General features: G+C 35.9%; 1 non-coding gene across 1 annotated transcript; it reads left to right on the forward strand.

The window, feature by feature from the left end:
- The first annotated feature begins 12,417 nt into the window (after positions 1-12,417).
- LOC118760504 (U6 spliceosomal RNA) lies at positions 12,418-12,524 on the forward strand. Its single transcript, XR_004996812.2, has one exon. It is a non-coding gene; the product is annotated as a U6 spliceosomal RNA (small nuclear RNA).
- The last annotated feature ends 4,990 nt before the right edge of the window (positions 12,525-17,514 follow it).

Genomic DNA, 17,514 nt, shown 5'->3' on the forward strand with positions numbered 1-17,514 from the left:
TTCCGAGCCCAGTTTATGCTCAGTCTTTTCCTTGCCTTTGCCTCCTTAGGCAAAATGGCACCCAATTTGGCTCTAGGGGGCAGACATGGCTGTGAAATCCACCCTGTTCTCGCACTGCCTGTCTGTGATCTGCTGCTCAGTCTTTGCTCCTGGTCAAATCAAACAGACCAGCAGGACGAACAGTTCTTCATCTGGGTTCACCTCCCAAGTTCCCAGTGAAAGTCCCTTCCCACCTGGTTGCTGGTGGAATTCTGGCCACTGGTGGAGTTCAGATCGCCATTACCTGAATGCCGCTGGAGTATCAGTCACGGTAACACCACACCATTGTGTCTGTTGCTTTCCTGTGTCTGACAGTCTCCGGGTACTACTCTGCTCTTGTTCTGTCCTCTCCTATTTCCTGGAATGTGTCCTCTCTGCTTCATCCTGATTTACTGCTTCTCTGTTTAAACGTGTCCTTACCCTATTCTGCCATCTTGATTCTCCAAAAATCCTTATTTCTCTGGGGATGTACCCTCAAAGGCAGCCTTAACAAGAATGTTGGATATAAAAGCTGGATCCTGACCCAGTCTATCTGCTCCCTGGCCTACTAAGTGATCCTTCCTCTGCAAGTGTTCTGCCACTGTCACACACTATTCTCCAAAGAAGCCCAACCCGTGAGGCTTCCCTCATCTTGGACTGTGAATCACCAACTTAGTTGATAAACAGCAGTAGAGTTTGAAGGAATTGACTTCAGCTTAAAGCAAGTTTTACTCTGGGTAAAATGTTACTCAACAGTGTTACATGTTACAGAGCAAATTTTTATGAAGGGACAATTAATGCTGGACATTTCCACACTGCTTTCCTTTAAGAACTTGCCACAGCCACTGTGATTTTGAGCAGTTGGCACCGTACTTAGTCAACAGCCTTCACCAGTAAAGTACGAGTTTCCACCAGAGGAAAGATTACTAGTCATTCAGGGCTCAGTTGGTGGCTGCAATTTTTTAAACAAGAAAGTGCTTCTAATCAGAGTGCATGCTTTTGGTTTTTTAAAGAGTTACTTATTTTTATTAGACAGGCAGATTTACAGAAAAATAAAAGACAGAGTGAAAGATCTTCTGTCCCCTGTTTTACTCCCAAAGTGGCAACAATGTTTGGAGCTGAGTTGATCCAAAGCCAGGAGCCAGGAACTTGTTCTGGGTCTCCCATGTGGGTGCAGAGTCCTAAGGCTTTGGGCCATTCTTCACTGCTTCTCCAGGCCAGAAGCAGGAAGCTGGATGAGAAGTAAAGCAGCAGGACGTGAATGAGCACCCATATAGGATCCCAGAGCATGGAAGGCAAGGATTTAGCCACTGAGGCATTGCACCAGCCCTGTGCATAGGTTTTTTAGACATAACGAAACTGCATGCCTAATAGATTATAGTATAGTGTAAAATTGATATTTATTAAGAAACCAAAAGATTTGTGTGACTCGCTTAGTCATAATATTTGTATCATTGAAGAGTACTGCAACAGGACGTGTAGTATCTGTGAGAAGTCCTATATTTCTTATGACAATATTATTCAAACTATTGCAAATTTTCTTGCATATAAAAGCAACAGGAAAAATTGTAACTTGCTTCACTCTATGTCTATAAAAATAAAACATATTAAAACACTTTATGAAAATTCAAGAGGTTTATTTGATGAAGATGGTTAGTAACGTTGAAGAATAAGGAATTTTGCATTGTAAGAAGTCTAGTTATTAGCACATAGATTGTTCTATAAAAATGCAGGTAGATTGGTATACATAAGCATTCATATATAACAGCAAAATATTTTATTGAAATACGGGGCTAAAACACTCTGGTCTAAAGAAATCTGATACAGATGGTTAATCTAAAGGCCAGTATGATGCTGATTGCTCCAGAAAATCCTCTACCTGGGAACTCTCCCAACTGCTTAAAAAATAAATTGTGAGTTTCAGCAAGAAGCCCTCCTGAAGATTCCCAACCCACCTGATCAGGGTCCACTTGATGCTCTGCACCTGCCCCAACATGCGGCTTAAGAGGGGACGCCACCTGCTGCTCAGATGGAACGAATCCTGGTTTCAACGTCTACCATCTCTCAGGGCAGACTATATGCTCTCTCTCTTTACCCCCACCACTATTCTGTCCTCCACAAAATCAAGACTCCTCTACTTAACTGGTCACCTCCTCTGATTCTTTGAACCCTAAGATCCCAAAACCTAACTGTAAATCCTTCCAGTTATAAGAATTACACATTAATAACAAAGTTACAAATAGATAAAGCCCAATCTTACAAAATGGAGGGAGAAACAGAAAATATCATATTATCTCATTTACAGAAAATTTACAGCTAACAGAAATAGGTATCAAAGAGATAAGAGTATGTTGCATGTACTATGCTGACCATGTAGGAATAGATTTTATGATTTCAAATTTAACTAAAGATTTAGATATTAGATATGACACCCAAACAGAAATAGCAAATTTTTAAAAAATTTTTACATTTGACTTTACCAAAATCTAAACAATGCAATAAAGTTGTGTTCTTCACAATACAGTATCAAGAAAGTGAAAACTTACAATATGGTAAAAAAACAAGTGCAAAACATATCTCTGGTAAGGAGTTTGTATCCGAAACATGTATTTTTTAAAAACTCTTGCAAACTAATTAATAAAAAGATGAATGATTTAATCTATAAAGAGTCAAAGGATCGGTTAGACTTTTCTTCCTAGAAGACTTGCAAATGGCCAATAAACACGTAGAAAAGTATTTGTCAGCATTAATAAGCAAGCAAATGCAACCACAAAGCCATCATAAAATAGCTGCTTATTAGGATGGTTCAGACCAGTAAGATCAAAGAATAAGGATACGGAGGATAAGAAGAAATTAGAACTATTATACACTATTAGTGGGAAGTCAGCCTATCATAGCCTCAAATATTTAATCATAGAATTGTCATGTGTACTACTATTTTTAATCTAAGTAAATGAAACCACTCCACATGGTGTCTTGTAGAGAAATGTTCATGGACATATTACTGCAATAGAAAAAATGGTTAAAACAAAAAAGAATAAATGAATGAATTCATAAGGTATAAAGTGTCATAAAATGACATAACATCATAAGCTATAATTATATATATTGGCTCAAAGAGACTCATTGTCTATTTTAGCAAATCTGAAGTTTATCACAAATTTTTAAATCCAGATGTCATATTAATTTACAGTAAAACCCTTGCCTCTATAAATTCTCCTGAAATTTCCATAAATCCATATATTTCTGATTCCTTATTTTTCAAATTATGGAGTAAAATCCCTGCTCTGTAAACTCTTGAATTTTTTGTTCACAGTTTGTACATTTTGTAAAGGGGTTTCTATGAACAATCACTTCCTTTTTTAGGGATGCAGTAGAAAGAACAACCAAAATATTTCTATAAAGTGAAATAATGAAAATACATAAAAGACAAAATAACGAAAAATGGGAGACAATGTCCAACACTAAATGATGATCTTGTTATTTGTTATTATTATAAATTAGCCTAAATTTATAATATATATTATAAACAACTTTGTTACAGATTTCATGACTCCTATTACTACAACATTGGTGGATAACATTCAACAGACTACAATTGATAGTTATTTCATCTGAGAAAAAGTTTTCTCATTTGTGAAAAAGATCATTCTCCTGCTAAACTCCTAAGCTATACTCCTAACCTGTATGTGACACTACCAGGAATTGGACATATGTATAGGTGGTTAGATCATGATGATAGAGCTCCTATTTTTTTTAAGATTTATTTATTTATCTGAAAGGCAGAGTTAGATCAATCTTTCATTTACTAGTTCACTTTCCAAATAGCCACAACAGCCAGGTCAAAGCCAAAAACCAGGAACTACAAAGTCTCTGGATTGTCATTGCTATTAAAAAAATAAACAAACAAATAAAAACTAAAAGAAAAATAAGACAGGAAAAATGAAACAAAGTGGAAATGAAGGAGAGAAGCAAGGGTAAGAAGCATCACTATATTCTTACAAGTAGATATATGAAATCGTTTCCTTTGTGGAATTCAAAACCATTTTAAGTAATACTATTTGATCTAAATACGTTAAAGAACTTTCCAAGCTTATTCTTCACTGTCTCCTTTCAGTTCAAAAGTCATAATTGTGTTTTGCATCTCAGAAATGATATAAAAATATGTAATCCAATCAGCAAGTTATCCTGATTCTTTTTCCAAAGTATTCTTAGTTTCTTTTCATTGTTATTCTATTATTATTTATTGGTCAGTTTTTGGTACTATGACAAAATATCTGATACAACTTATTGTATCAGAACTGAAGAGTTTTCATTTTGGCAGTTGGGTCTATGTGTTTTAGAGTCCAAAATGGACCAATTCCCTGGTTTGGTGTCTGGTAAGGCCAAAGTATGGCAATGACAAAGTGGTATGGAGGACAAACCGCCAAGCAAAACAGGGAGCAGAGAGAAGAGCTGGGAAAAGCCTTCTCATAAAATCTGTCTTCAGAGTGCATATCCTCAATGACCTAAGGAAATACCATTAGGCCTCACTTCCTAAATCTCACAACATAAAAAGAATGTCACCCTGCTATTTGACACTGTTATTAAAGAACTGTTCTACCATGATAAATTGGAAGATAACTGTGGGAGGAAAGCAAGGGAGGAATCCCTATAGTTATGAAAATATATCATGGAACATAATAATTGAAAAAAAGGAGAAAAGAAAGAATGTCTCCTGCTGACCCAGTGTTAAACACATAGATCTCTGATAGCTGTTCAACACCCAAACTAATACCCTAATCATTACATTCTTAATCTCATTATCACATATTAGTAGACTTCTAACTACTCTATTCTTCCCATATCTCATCCTTTAAAGTATAAAATATTACATCGTTTATGCTGTCTCCCTGTCAATATTTTTCAATTACTTTGTTCAAGCATCTTTATCAGTCCTTGTCTCTGTATATTGTGTATGCTTCTCAGATAAATGAAGAATAGGCTACACTTAGTCACAGCTGTCACATGAATGATACATAGATATTGTTTACCAGAATTGACTGAGCTGGAAAAAAAAGAGCAAAAGATGAAAAAAGGAGAAATGTGGTATAACAAACACAAGGGGTGGGAGAAATTAAAATCTTGTCCACTGCTGGCAGAAATATGGGTACACAATAAGTAAAGCAGTATGAGTATTCCTTAAAGAATTAAGATAAGGGTAGAATTAGCATAAATCTACAAGCTCACTTTTAATTATATGTAGAAAAGAATTGAAATCAGAATCATGAACTCAACATTCCTATATTCATTGCAGCACTGTTTACAGTAACTAGCAAGTAGGGACAAAATATCCCCCACCCCAAGAATGGATAAAGACAATGTGATTAAAAACATGCAGTGAACACTACTTAGCTTTTAAAAGAGGGAATTGTTGCCACACGTAATAACATTAAAGAACCTGGAGAATATTATTAGGCTGAGTAAAATAAGCTAACCACAGTAGGACAAACACTGTATGAATTCACTTCTACAATGTGGCTAAGAGCCAAAACCACAGAAACAGGAGATAAAATGGTGGTTAACAAAAGTTGTGGATGTGATGGAACAATTGTGGAGTTGCTGTTCTGGCACTGTAATGCTTCAGTTATACTTGTTGAGTAAATTCTCTGGATGTGAGGCACAACATTAGTGCTTACAGTTACAAACATGCCATTGTGCACTTAAAGCTTTGTTAATAGGGTAGATGGCATTAAGTGTTCTTATCACAACAAAAATATTGATATGTTTAAAGTAGAATAGATTCATATTGGCTAAATTCCATCTGTTATTTAACCTTAAGCAAAAAGTGGGAGGATATGTAAGCAGTTTCTAATATTCCAGTAATGTTGGAATATTTGAAAACAATGCAGAAAAGAAGCACATATCTGAAGAAAGAACTGGAAAACTAGGAAAAACAAATGAAGGACACAATGGAGCAATTAAAAATTCAGTGGAAAACCTCAATAACAGAATGAGCAAGGCAGAAGAAAAAAATCTTAGAATTGGAAGACATATCCTTCAACAAAGGGGAGGAAGAATATAAAAAAAACTGAAAGAGGGACTGAGTTAAGTTCACAAAAGTATTTAAGAAACAACAGACACTATTAAAAGACCCAATATAAGAAGGTACGGAAACAAAAGCTGGGATTAAAGATGTATTCAGTGAAATAATAAAGAAAAACTTTCCTAATTTGGAGAAAGAATTAGGAAACAAAATACAGGAGGGGCGTAGAACTACCAAAAAGACTTACCAAAAGTGATCTTCGCCACGACACATGATAATCAAGCTCTCTTTAGTTGAAAACAGGGAAAACATCCTTAAATATACATATGAAAAAAATCAGTTCAAATATAGAGGAACCCCAGTGAGACTCACTGTTGACCTCTCAAAGGGAACTCTACAGTCCAGAATGGAACAGAGTGACATATTCTGTGTATCTGACTTTCTACTTACAAAAAAAACAAAAACAAAAAAACAAAAACAAAAACAAAAACAAACCAGAACCTAGCAAAACCAAGGGCAAACTTTAGGCACACCACAATAAAACAACAAAAGAAGACTAACTCAAACAATAAACAACCCCTTGCTAAAACGACAGGACCAAATTATTACCAATGGATATTAAACCTAAATGCAATTGACTTAAACTCATCAATTGAGAATCATGTATTAGCGTACTGGATCAAAAAAACAAAGTCCGTCTATCTGTTGCCTATAGGAGACTTATCTCACTAAAAAGACATGCAGAAACTGAAAGTGAAAGGATGGAAAAAGATATTCCAGGCTAATGGAAAGTGAAAATGAGCTAGTGTAACTCTTCTTACATCAGATCATATAGACTTTGACGTGAAAAATATTAAAAGAGATGAAGAAGGACCCCTCATGATGATCGAAGAATCCATTCAGCGAGAAGAGATCATCTTACTAGCTTCCTAGGATTTTTTTTTTTTCAACTCTAATAATTACTTGTTTTGTCTGGCTTATTTTCTTTGTTAGTCTGGCTAAAAGTTTGTTTTGCTCATCTTTTTAAAGACTGGTACTTTGTTGGTGTAATTTGTGGTTTTATACTTTCAATTCAATTTATTTTTTGTCCATTTTCTCTTTTTTAATAAGTCCTTGAGATGCATTACTAGAATTTGCTTTAGATATTTCTAATTTTTGTAAACACCTGATATTATAAATGTATCTTCCAATACTTTTTTTGCTACATCTCACAGGTTTTGATATTTTTCTTTTTCTTTTCTTTTTTTTTCAATTTTTTTTTTTAATTTCCTCAATGATGCATAGATCATATAGTAGCATCTTTTGCTTCAGGAATGTTTTTGATTTTCTTTTTCATTTCTTCAGTGACACATTGGTCATTCAGTAGCGTGTAATTTAACTTCATATTGTTGCAAATTTCCTATTTGTCTTTTTGTTGTTGATTTTTGTTTTATGGCTTTTCATTTAAGGGGATATAGAGTAATTGTGTAATGGAGACTACCATATCCAAGTGTGAGTATACAATGCAGCATGTATCTCTACTTCCAAATCAAAGATGGACTCCCAATGAAACTGTCACATATATCTTGACAAAAGGATGCTGGGCTCTCTGCCATTGTCTATGACTGCGATGTCAGGATACACCTACATAGCAGAATCATTGTGAGAGAGAGACTTTTTATGAACTACCAAGCAGCAACATGTCTGCTGGAGTAGTTATACACTTTTTTTTCAAATATTTATTTATTTTTTATTGGAAAGCCAGATATACATAGAGGAGGAGAGACAGAGAGGCAGATCTTCTGTCCGATGGTTCACTCCCCGAGTGACCACAACGGCTGGTGAGCCAATGCGAACCCAGGAGCCAGGAACTTCTTCCAGGTCTCCCACGCAGGTGCAGGGTCCCCAAGCCTTGGGCTGTCCTCCACTGCTTTCCCAGGCCACAGTCAGGGAGCTGGATTGGAAGCAGGGCCGCCGGGATTAGAACCGGCACCTATATCCCAACGCGTTCAAGGTGAGGCCTTTAACCGCTATGCTATTGCGTAGGGCCCGGAGTAGTTATATTCTATATTGTTCAGTTAGACTCTAAACTTAGCTGTATTGTTACAAAATGCATTTTACCAAGGCCTTTTGTTTTCTCACAGAGTAAGATCCTGTACCTAATTTAAGAAAATAACTTTTGACAGATCTGGATAATTGGATAATTTTGAGACTGTCCAGAATACAGAACCACAATTGATCAAAGTGGCCAAAAAACAGACTCTAGGCTTATGTTTCAAATCTGTCTATGCTGCAGGAGGCAGCATGCTTATAAAGACTTTTGGATTACAATTGCCTTTATTTCATGATATTTGCTAAAATATAGACTTTAAAAAAACCAATGTTTTATCTTAATTTCTTAATTTAGGAATGCCATATTTGAGGCAGTTTCCCTGTTAGTGAAATCTTACACTATTAATAAGATGGCATTAGTGACGTTTTCAATGTTGCTAGTGATTTTCTAAAAAAAAAAGAAAAAAAAAAGAACTTTGTGATTAGGTAACTACTTCAAATATGCAAACTAAGACCCTTTCATGCAAATCTAATTGCTTCTCTTGTAAAGTGCTCTGTTAATCAGATTACCTGTAAAGAAATCTGTCCTGAGAAGAGGATTCCTTGAGTTTTAGATCTGTTTTTTCAGTCATTTCTGGTATTCTTGTGTGTTTTAATTTATCTTCTATTTCAAGTGAATGCACAAATAGAAAATGGATTGATTTTAGAAAGACATTCTTGGGTAAGTTTACAGCTCATGTGTATATACACATTTTTGTTATTTCTCTAGATGGATAAAAAGACAGAAAAACGAAAAGAAGTCTAAATATTCTGAAAAATCAAAGAAGATGTTTGGTAATAAGTACTTTAGTGGCTTGACAATTTCCATGCCAGTGACACTTTTAAAGGGTTTGATCTAGGAAAACATAAGGAAATATTCCCTTTTAAACTCCTACAACACTGGCAATGGGACATTTCTAATAATAAGTACTTTTTATGTAGTTCATATCTTTGTTAGAAAATCTGTAGATCTTCAAGGATTTTCCTCCATAAAATGAAAAAAAAATCATATAATGTCAAATTTATTAATTATGTTTAATTTAACTTTGCAATTATAGAACTTTTATTAATGGCTTTTAAAAAATGCAGTTGCTAATTTATCTCTTCATTCTGAATATCATACTGATCACTGTTCATAAATCTTAGCTGGCAGAATTACAATTATAATCAGAGCTATAGTAAAAAGATTGTTACACACTGAGTATTATAACATAACTTCCTGAGCAAGCAGGACAAGAAGATAAATTAGGAGACAGAGAATTGAAGAATTAGCACTTTTCAGAACGAAAGTATAATAAAAGCCATTTGATTGAGAGCCTAATGGTGGGACTAAAGTTACACCTCTGGCTTTAGGCATAATTCTCATAACATGAGCATTAACAACTTGCAAGTGCATTTGCAAGTTTAGGAGTCCAGAGCATTTGTTGCAATCCTGACAAGGATTTGTTCATTAGTAATCTGTTCCTGACTTCACTGCAAGTGGGGCTTTCATTATTGACATATTCTAATGAAATCATTCAAGATTATTATATTGGGTATGTGCTTACAGCTTATTACATGCCATGCATCCAAGCAGTTCAGATGAAAGCATTAACTGACCTGGGGATAGGGATTTCGATAAGGATATGTTTTGTCTTTGATGTCACCAGCACCACATGCAGATTTGTTCTATTGTTGGCTACATTTCAGTGATGATAATGCAATTCCAAAATGTAAAACTGGTTCATAAAAAACATATAAGAATGACTCTTCTCTCTCCTCTATTAATTTCCTTGCCTTGAAACTCTATTAACATGGAAAAATATTTTCATTTTCAACTCAGAAATATAAAAACCAAAGTATTCCATTGGTCAGGCTGATCTCAACTCAGTATGATAGGCCCTAACAGAATTTTGGTGAAGTCTAAACCAAATCCGGACACTCCTGCCATTTCCTTTCCTACAATTACTGAGCCATTGAAAATGTCAACTGTAGAACATAACGGATGTTGCATTGGGAAGTAAATTTTCTAAGCTTAACTTTACTCTTACCAGTATCAAATAACCCTCTACAAATTACACCAAAATACAGACTTTGCTTCAGCCAATCTCATTCTGAATAATATTATTGCATAGGAGGAAGAAGCAGCATTAGCTCTATAAGGAGAATCACTGTGCTGTATTTACATAAACCTTAACAATATAAAAAAGAAATGCCTATGATATACATTTTCGACAGTTTGACATTTTCACCGCTCAGATTTGACACTCAACATCTAAAAGGCGAGTAATTGAAACTGCTATTACACTGACAGTTCATGAGATGCTGTTACGATTTTCATCAATGGTCGAGAGATGACATTTTTGCAAACTTCACTATTAGCCTGTTTAAAATGGTAAGGATAATGCATTTCCTATTTCTTTTTTATAAGATTTTAAAATTTTTATTGCAAAATCAGATATACAGAGGAGGAGAGACAGGGAAGAAGACCTTCCATCCGATGAGTCATTCCTCAAGTGACCACAACGCCTGTTGCTATGCCGTTCCAAAGCCAGGAGCCAGGAGCTTCTTCTGGATCTCCCATGCAGGTGCAGGGTCCCAAGGCTTTGTACCATCCTCAACTGTTTTCCTAGGCAACAAGCAGGGAGCTGGATGGGAAGCAGGGGCATGGTACCAGACCCTGCTATTTCTTTTGATAAATGGGCAACCCTCCTGTGAAACATTCAGAGATCTTAATGCAAAACAGAACTTGGCCATTATTGTACCTTATTATTTCATATACAAATAGTATTTTTTAGGAAGATGGGACTTAGGAACTTAAATCAGAAACCAGTAAATATCTAAGTAACCTCTGTAGACATGGCCTCTGTATCAAGTGGTTGAAAGGTTCAGAGATCTGCTGTTCTGAAACTGGAATCCAGGCGCTTCCTCCAAGCCTCTCATGTGGATGCAGGGGACCGAGGACCAGTGTCATCCTTTGCTGCTCCCCTAGGCCATAAGCAGGGAGCTGGATTGGAAGTGGAGCAATTGGAACTCTAACTGGCACTCATATGGGATGGGGGTGCCACAGGTACAGGAATATTCTGCTATACCACCCTGCTGGCCCCTAAACATTTCTTTCTTCTCTCAATGGCATAGTAATAAAGTATGCTCATGATAAACACAGATGCAAATGATGCTCCATTTTTTAAAGTGATTTATTTAATTACTTATTTTATTAGAAAGTCACATTTACAGAGAGAAGGAGAGACAAACAAAGATCATCCATCCACTGGTTCACTCCTCGAGTGTCCACAACAGCTGGACCTGAGCCAATCCAAAGCCAAGAGCCAGGAGGCCTTTTTTTGGTCTCCCAAGTGGGTGCAGGGTCCCAAGGCTTTGAGCCATCCTCAACTGCTTTCCCAGGCAACAAGCAGGGAGCTGGAAAAGAAGTGGAGCAGCCGGTTTAAGAACCGACACCCATATGGGATCCTGACACATACAATGTGAGAATTTTAGCCGCTAGGATACACGTACCCAGACCTCTTTTTCTTTCTTCTTTCCTTCCTTCCTTCCTTCCTTCCCTTCCTTCCTTCCTTCCTTCCTTCCTTCCTTCCTTCCTTCCTTCCTTCCTTCCTTTTCTTTCTTTCATTCTCTCTATCTCTTTTTTCATGGAGAATATTAATTCCAGATTATCCTGGAAAAAAAGTAGAGACACCCTCTCATTTATAGCACATGTATGATTTTTCCCATGTATTGTGTTTTGTGTATGTGTCAGAAATCATCAAGTTAGAAATAACTATCTTGCTAATCTCTATTACACAGTTCATCTATGAGACTTTTTTGTATATGCATTTTTCACCTATATATCTATCTTGTATTTTGCATGGAGGTTGCCAAATATTAAAAAGAACTTATGCTATTTGTCCTTTTGGGATTGTCTTATCATATTGAGCGTAATAGTCTCTAGTAGGGATCATTTTGTTGCAAAAAAATTCATTCCTTGTAATGGGTGAGTAATATTCTATGGAGAAAATGCAGCACTGTTTCTTTACCCAGTCCTCTTTTTGGGAACATCTGGGTTACAATATGCATCTCCACTCGCAAATAAAAGGATGACTCCCAATGTGACTATTAAATGTACTGTGACAATAGGACAACAGATTTTCTGCCCTTTTTTTATACGTACAATTCCATGATACACTGAATAGCAGAACGTTGGGCTTGTTCAAGGACAACAACTAGTATAGTATTGTAATAATATAGGAGAAAACTGGGAGGGGAGAGGGTGAAGGTGAGATGTAGAGGTGGAGAAGGGAATCCTGTTCCTATGAAATTGTATCGTAGTGCTCACTTCGGCAGCACATATACTAAAATTGGAACGAGACAGAGAAGATTAGCATGGCCCCTGCGCAAGGATGACACGCAAATTCGTGAAGCTTTCCATATTTTTTATACCTAAGAAGCCATTGAACTTGACGGGACAATAAGATGCTGGACTCTATGTTTGGTATATGCTTGCAATGGGGGAATCTCAACTGAACTTGAACTGTGGTTATGCAACAAGGTGGAGGAATCCACCATGGTGGGAGGGTTTGGGGAGGGGTGGGGAGAACCCAAGTACCTATGAAACTGTGTCACATAATACAATGTAATTGATGAATTAAAAATAATAAATACATTTTAAAAAAGAAAAAAAAAGAAATTGTATCGTAAAAGTATTAATTAAACAGTTCATTAATTAAAAAAGAAAATAAGTAATTGTCATGAGTTTCTTTTCATTCATTATTGAATAGATTTCCTTTTTTGGCTTTTGTCATTTTCTACATTATGTTTTTCTAACACATCTTCTGAAATGTGTTCTTGCCAATTGTTTTCAGCACTTCTACAATTTTCCAATGGGAAAATTCTTTTTGCCAATCAGTCAATCTATCCACTGAAATATTCATGATGACTAGCCTAGTCACTATGCTCTGCTAATCTTTTAAGACAATATGACTACAGCATAGCATGAAGTAAATAATGGCATGCTGCTACTCTAAGTTTCTATCAATGAAGTTGAGATCTGATTAACTCCTCAAAGTTATTATCATATTTTCCTCATTAAGAATTGTATTGCTTTATTTACAAAATTAACTTCCTATCTTTCCTATATTTCAATCAGTGTTCTATTATGAGAAGTGTTGTATGTATACTATGACTAACCATTACGATTAGTCAATCTCTCTGTCTTATGTAAATATGACATTTCATACAATTTCAATTCAGAACCAACTTAGAACTATTTGTTTTGTGTCTTTTGAACTCATTTTGGCTTGGTTTAGGTGCTTCACCTCAAAAATGAAAGCATTAAATATTATTAGCTCCCGGGGAGAAGGAACGAGACTCAGAGAGAGAACAGAGACACACATGGAAGCACCCAAAACATCATCTTCTAAGACCTTTCATATGCTTTGAAGCAAAGGCTGAATATAAATCTGAAAATCAGTTTTGTATTTTTCCACTAGAATCACTACGGGATTACATATTTAAAGAACTGAATGTCACTGAGAAACCAATTATACCATTGACATTGATTATTGAACAAATATTGTAGAGACTTTCAGAGATTAGGAAGTTAGAAACACATTATGTGTTGTCTACATCCTTCTGTTGTTTACTCAGGAAAAGATTAAAGAACATCATTGCAACAGTATCCTACACCATTAGTAATAAAATTTAAGTTTTCTGTGCTTTAAAATAGAAGTATGTTACTTTTATATTTAAAAAATTCATCATACTTCAATTTATGTACATTTTATTTTTATTTTAAAAATTCATTCAATCTGGCCTGGCATTATAGCCTAGTGGCTAAATCCTCACTTTCTTGTACTGGGATTTCCTATGGGCGCAGGTTCATGACTTGGCTGCTCCACTTCCCATCCAGCTCCCTGCCTGTGGCCTGGGAAAGCAGTGAAGGATGCCCCAAAGACTTGAGACCCTGTACCCACATGGGAGACCACGAAGACACTCCTGACTCCTGGCTTCAGATCAGCTCAACTCTGCCTGTTTTGGCCACTTGGGTAGGAAACCAGCAGATGGAAATTCTTTTCTCTCTGTCTCTCTTTCTGTATATCTGACTTTCTAATAAAAATAAATAAATCTTTAAAAAATTCACTCTATCATGTCACTATTCAACTTAAAAACAAATACTCATTTTAATTATAGTCATTTGGCATTCAGCCAAAATATGTTTTCAGGGCATTTCTATTATGAAATTGTTTCAATATTTACTTGATCATAGTTTTAGCTAAGCTAGAGGAGCATATTTCCCACAATACATTTTCTACTTATCAATATATTTGTCAAATACATAGTCACATATATTTACCATATTTAGCTCAAAATCAAGTTTCAGTTTTACTTTACAATAATAAAATAAGTTAAAATGTTTATGTATACATCGGTAATAATAAAATATTAATTTTTTCTGTATGTTTATTAAATTGTGCCTGCTACATTTCTTTTCTAAAGAAGATTTTCTTATTGGAAAGTCAGAATGATAAAGATGGAGAAACATAGAAAGATACCTTCTGCCCATTGGTTTCATTCCAAATGGCTTCCACAGCCAGGACTGGAGCAGGCCTAGGCCGAGAGCCAGGAACTTTTCCCAGGTATGCAACGTGGATGCAGTGGTCCAAACAATTGAGACATCTTCAGCTGCTTGTCTCAAGACATTAGCAGTGAGATGGATCATAGGTGGAACAGTCAGGATTCAAACTGATATCTATATGGGATGCTGGTGTCACACTCGGCAGCTTCACACACAACACTAACCCCTTCACCTCTTTTCCTTATTTCCTAAGTTTATAATTAAAAAATGAAATTCAATGACTCTTTTAGTTATTTGAAACTTTAATTTCCACTTGCACTTTATTTTCCCCTCTGGCTGGTGTAATTTCTGAAATTATTATTAAAAATAAGTCAATGTTCTCATACCTAAGTTTTGACAGAATACAGAATAATTACACTGACAAACTCCAAAATCACTTTTCTTACTGTGTTTTACTTCTCACAATTAATAATCTTTTAAAATATTCTAATTTGTCTAATGGTGTTAAAGAAAGCATTCCTTGCCTTGCAGAAATCCACAGCACAAAAGAAGGCAGAGCATTTCAATATTTTTGCATCCTGCATTTTTACTTTTTTTTTTGTAACCTATATTTCTCAGTTTGGTCACCTACTAGCCTGGTTTCCTCCTGCTTTGTGACAATGTAATACACACATGTAAGCAAAGCAAATTTAAGATTTGTTCCAAGCATCATTCTGACCAAGATTTTTGGCCAGATATCACAATCCACTACATAATTCAATGTGTCCCAGGCTACCTGTCAAAATCCTGTGACTGTCAGGCCCAGACATCACCAGAGCTTTATCCATTAATATCCAAGAGAACCAGGGTTTTAAATTTCTCATTGAAGCAATCAATTCCCCTGGTCATTTTGAAATATTTCCTTTATAGATATCATAGGTAAGAAATAACCTGATACTAAAAACAAGCCGTTATTTTTTAATATATGGATTCACATTTTTCAGCATGCATGGAAATGAACAAAATGCATAATACTCCTTCCATTTAATTCCACCTTGAAAGATCACAGGACCTAATTGCCATTGCTTCTAAGTACTAGAAAGAAGATATTGAAAGATCACTATCTAAAAGGTCCAGATCCATCCACTGAAATGTATTGTGTTCCAAGTTAAGAGAAGATGACTTGTATCAGCTCTCAAGATGGCCTCACACTGGAAAACATGAACAAAACAGATAGTGGGACATAAGCATTATCTATTGATGTCTAACTACAACAGATGCAGCCCAACAATTATGGCATAATGAACATGGTAAAGCTTTCAAATAGAAGTTTAACTATCAAAAGCTATGCAAAACATCAGAATTTGGTAGTTTAAGTTCATTTTATAGTACCTTTAGCACACATGGTGGTTTCATAAGTACAATGATTGGATGAGAAATCCTTAATCAGTTTGGATCAAAATGACTGAAAGGAGAACAATTTGATGTGAAAGACAAATTGGAAAATATTGTCCAAGTCACCCTAGAGAAAAATATCTTAAAGACTCCATGGGATGACATTGATGTGATGCAGAATGTGGTGACAATCCATTGTCTCTCTTGAGTAGAAAGAGTGAATTTGGGTGAAACTTGCAGCACAGTAAAATAAACATATTGCTTGTATAGTGTGCATTCTATATGGAATGCTTGGTTTGAGTCTTGTCTGCTTCTTACCCAGCTTCCTTCTAACATACCGAGGAGGCAAGCCATGATGCCTAAGGACTCTGGTCTCTGACATTCATATAGAGACTGAGATGAGATGAAATTCCTGAGTTTGGCATAGCACAGCTCTTGCTTTTCAATGTATTTAGAGAGTAAACCAGTAGATCAATGATTCTCTCTTCTCTCTCTGTCTCTCATTTTCTCGTTCTCTGTGTGTGTTTGTTTGTGTGTGACTCTGTCTTTACATAAAAATAAACAAAGATTTAATAAAAAAAGACTGAACCAAATATCATGAATAGTACAAATGCATTTTCCAGGTCATTACAAATATTATTTGCTCTAATGTTCCTAACTCCATTGCCAAATTGGAAGCTATACACGCCTATAAATCCTGCCTCTGTCTCAGGGGTTCCTCTAGTGCTGACCGGGACTCCAGGTGTGACGACCACACTGAGAAAAATTGGGACACAGGGGATGAAAAGGCCAGATGAGCCAATGCACACTTTATTGAGTTTTACTTGGCAACTTACACCATGATTTTTGCAGGGCAAGCATACAGTTAAAAGTTACTAGTGAACTAAACAATAGTAGGCAAGCTACTCTAACCATAGATCATAAGGGATTTGGGCAACAATAACCTGGTTCATGGCAATAGGAGAAGTAAATATGAGTCACAGGAACCGATATCAGTAAGCAAACAGATCTAACTAGGAAAATAATCTAACAGAACTTTGTACTCAGATACGTTTAGGCCACAATCACTGGAAGAGGAAGATGGTGAGGATGCCTCACACCTCTCCAGGCACGCTTCACCAGCAAGGCAGCCTGCAATCTCACCATGAAGTCTGCTTCCTGCAGAATTCTCAGCATGCCAAGAATGTTGGAGATTTGGGGTCTTCAGGTCACATGTTCTGGTTTTGGGGCGGGATAGGGGCGATAAATCTTCAACACCTTTGATTTTACCTCTTGGGCTGGTCTCATATCTCCTCCCTAGTTTTACACAATTGAGGATGATAAGGTTTAATGTGTTTAAATTACATACCCATTATCCAAAAGCTGGGTAAAAAAATAAATAGACCTTAAACACAAGACTCCTTAATTCTAACTCTTGGCTTTAACCAAGAATGAAGAAACAAACTCAATTCTGACATTAAAGTAATTCTGTCACTGT

Source organism: Ochotona princeps, chromosome X (genome assembly GCF_030435755.1).
Source record: "Ochotona princeps isolate mOchPri1 chromosome X, mOchPri1.hap1, whole genome shotgun sequence".
In the NCBI taxonomy this organism is placed as follows: domain Eukaryota; kingdom Metazoa; phylum Chordata; class Mammalia; order Lagomorpha; family Ochotonidae; genus Ochotona; species Ochotona princeps.